The following is a 4,098-nucleotide window of genomic DNA, read 5'->3' as shown; positions in this document are numbered from 1 at the left end:
TAGGGATATGAACCCAGATCAGTAAGGATATGAACCCAGATCAGTAGGGATATGAACCCAGATCAGTAGGGATATGAACCCAGATCAGTAGGGATATGAACCCAGATCAGTAGGGATATGAACTCAGATCAGTAGGGATATGAACCCAGATCAGTAGGGATATGAACCCAGATCAGTAGGGATATGAAACCAGATCAGTAGGGATATGAACCCAGATCAGTAGGGATATGAACCCAGATCAGTAGGGATATGAACCCAGATCAGTAGGGATATGAACCCAGATCAGTAAGGATATGAACCCAGATCAGTAGGGATATGAACCCAGATCAGTAAGGATATGAACCCAGATCAGTAAGGATATGAACCCAGATCAGTAAGGATATGAACCCAGATGGGATATGAACTCAGATCAGTAGGGATATTAACCCAGATCAGTAGGGATATGAACCTAGATCAGTAGGGATATGAACCCAGATCAGTAGGGATATGTACCCAGATCAGTAGGGATATGAACCCAGATCAGTAGGATATGAACCCAGATCAGTAGGGATATGAACTCAGATCAGTAGGGATATGAACCCAGATCAGTAGGGATATGAACCCAGATCAGTAGGGATATGAAACCAGATCAGTAGGGATATGAACCCAGATCAGTAGGGATATGAACCCAGATCAGTAGGGATATGAACCCAGATCAGTAGGGATATGAACCCAGATCAGTAAGGATATGAACCCAGATCAGTAGGGATATGAACCCAGATCAGTAAGGATATGAACCCAGATCAGTAAGGATATGAACCCAGATCAGTAAGGATATGAACCCAGATGGGATATGAACTCAGATCAGTAGGGATATTAACCCAGATCAGTAGGGATATGAACCTAGATCAGTAGGGATATGAACCCAGATCAGTAGGGATATGTACCCAGATCAGTAGGGATATGAACCCAGATCAGTAGGATATGAACCCAGATCAGTAGGGATATGAAACCAGATCAGTAAGGATATGAACCCAGATCAGTAAGGATATGAACCTAGATCAGTAGGGATATGAACCCAGATCAGTAGGGATATGAACCCAGATCAGTAGGGATATGAACCCAGATCAGTAGGGATATGAACCCAGATCAGTAAGGATATGAACCTAGATCAGTAGGGATATGAAACCAGATCAGTAGGGATATGAACCCAGATCAGTAAGGATATGAACCTAGATCAGTAGGGATATGAACCCAGATCAGTAGGGATATGAACCCAGATCAGTAGGGATATGAACCCAGATCAGTAGGGATATGAACCCAGATCAGTAAGTATATGAACCTAGATCAGTAAGAATATGAACTCAGATCAGTGGGCATATGAACCCAGACGGGATATGAACTCAGATCAGTAAGGATATGAACCTAGATCAGTAGGGATATGAACCCAGATCAGTAGGGATATGAACCCAGATCAGTAGGGATATGAACCCAGATCAGTAGGGATATGAACCCAGATCAGTAAGTATATGAACCTAGATCAGTAAGAATATGAACTCAGATCAGTAGGGATATGAACCCAGATCAGTAGGGATATGAACCCAGATCAGTAGGGATATGAACTCAGATCAGTAGGGATATGAACCTAGATCAGTAGGGATATGAACCCAGATCAGTAGGGATATGAACCCAGATCAGTAGGGATATGTACCCAGATCAGTAGGGATATGAACCCAGATCAGTAGGGATATGAACCCAGATCAGTAAGGATATGAACCCAGATCAGTAGGGATATGAACCCAGACAAAGGAAGCAACACGTGAAGCTGGGCAAGCACGTCTCTGACTCCAGGACCATCAGCACAGGCTCCTCCCCCCAAGGCTGCGTCCTTCCCCCCTACTCTTCTCCCTGAACACCAACAGCTGCACCTCCAGCCACCAGTCTGTCGAGCTGCTGAAGTTTGCGGACGACACCGCCCTCACCGGACTCATCCCTCAGGGCAACGAGTCTGCCTACAAGTGGGAGATCGACCAGCTGCTGTCCTGGTGCTCAACGCTCTAGTGGAGAGGGTTTAGGCTTCAGAAAGAACCCAGCCCCTCCCCCACATCACTGTGAACGATTCCCCCGTGGACCCTGTTGACTCCTTCCGCTTCCTGGGCACCGTCATCTCCCGGTACCGCAAGAAAGAGACGAGGCCAGACTGCAGCGCATCATCCGCTCCGCTGAGAGGATGATCGGTCGTTAAACTGTCGTCCCTCCGGGACCCGCGCGCCTCCAGAGCGCCCGAAACGGGGCCAGAAAGATCGCGGCTGACCCCTCCCACCCCGGTCACAATCTCTTTGAATCACTCCCCCCCTCCGACAAGAGGCTGCAGGGTCCATCGGGGACCTTTCACCACAAGAACAGCTTCTTCCCCACTGCCCTCATCCTCATCAACGATGTTTGTGTCCCCATCTGACCCCGCCCCCTCCCCCTCCCCCCCCTCTGCTGACGCTTTACCACCTGCACACGACCGCTGTACCACATATCACAACGGCACACACACTGCATGTATAAAATATCGTTCATACACTGTACATTACACACTGCACACTGAACTGTATATACTCTCACCACACTATTGTGTATCTTTCATTTGTAATTGTTCTTTTTTTGTACATATTGTATTTGTCTTTGCACTGCCCTGTCTAATGTTGTCTCCATCGGTCGATGACTTTATTGTATTTACCTTGACAATGTCTTTTTAAGCTATTGATGTAAAAAATCTAATGAGTTTTTATAATTTCTTGTCAAATAAACTAAAGTAAACTAAATCGGTGTAAGCGCCATCGACCTGAACAAATCCCTAAACTATCTTGGCAATAAATTGATCTGAATCTGAAATGGAAGTGATCTCATGATTCACTGAGCACTGATTTTGAATGTTGCAGCTCTGCATTCACATCAAAATAAACAGCTTTTCAGATGGTTGTGCGTATAGTACAGTATTATGTACAGGTACTGTACATATAGCCCATAGAGTATAATCCAAAAAAGTGTTTGTATGTGTGTGTGTGTGTGTGTGTGTGTGTGTGTGTGTGTGTGTGTGTGTGTATGTGTGTATTTATGTGTGTGTGTGTGTGTGTGTGTGTGTGTGTGTGTATGCAGCACACTCCCGGCCCTGCTGTGTGTCCTCGGGCCCTGCGGGGTCCGGAAGTGGAGGGTTGGACTCTGGTGCCAGGCCTGGGGGGGGGGGGGGGGGCTGGGGGGGGGGCGGGCGCTGTGCCCCTCTCACCCAGGGAAGGTCACAGCGTTCCCAGCAGCCATGATGACCGCTCTGCCCAGCGAACACTGCTCTCCTGTGGGGATGCCCTGGCTCTGAACCGGCCCTCGCTGGCACACACACACACACGCACACACACACACACACACACACACACACACACACACACACACACACACACACACACACCCTTGAGGGCCCCCTCATGAAAATGCCCGTCTCTCCAAGCAGGCCCTCAGCGGATACATACTCCTGTGTGTGTGTGTGTGTGTGTGTGTGTGTGTTTGTGTGTGTGTGTGTGTGTGTTTATGAGCCTTCCCTTTCAAATGTGTCATGAGCTCAGACACCTAGACATGGTTATTAACACCAACTGTACATCAGAGATTCTCATCAAGGTCATTACATGGGAACATTATACTGCCTCGCTCTCTCTCTCTCTCTCTCTCTCTATAACCCCTTCCCTGTTTCTGCCTCTCTCTCTGTCTCTGCCTCTGTGTCTCACTCTCTATCACTCTCTATCACTCTCTCTCTCTTTCTCCCTCTCTATCGCTGTCTTTCCCTCCTCTCTCCCTTTCTCTCTCTCTCTCTTTCCCCCACCTCCCTTTATCACAGTTCCACAGGGACATTTAGAACCGGGGGTATTTCAGACATCGTTTGCATTGAACGAGGAGGGGGGGGGGGGGGGGGCACGGGGGGACGGCCTTGTTGGTACGGGAGCATCTGATTGGTGGTGGGGCGTCCTCAGAGGCCGTATCCCTGGGAGATGATGAAGGCTCATCCTGCAGGGCCACCGCTGTAACGCGCTTATCTCACCCCCCCCCCCCCCCCCCCCCCCCCCCCCCCCCCCGGCCCCCCGA

The sequence above is a fragment of the Borostomias antarcticus genome (assembly GCF_949987555.1).
Source record: "Borostomias antarcticus genome assembly, chromosome: 6".
Lineage (NCBI taxonomy): Eukaryota > Metazoa > Chordata > Actinopteri > Stomiiformes > Stomiidae > Borostomias > Borostomias antarcticus.
Note: the sequence above shows the minus strand (reverse complement) of the source record.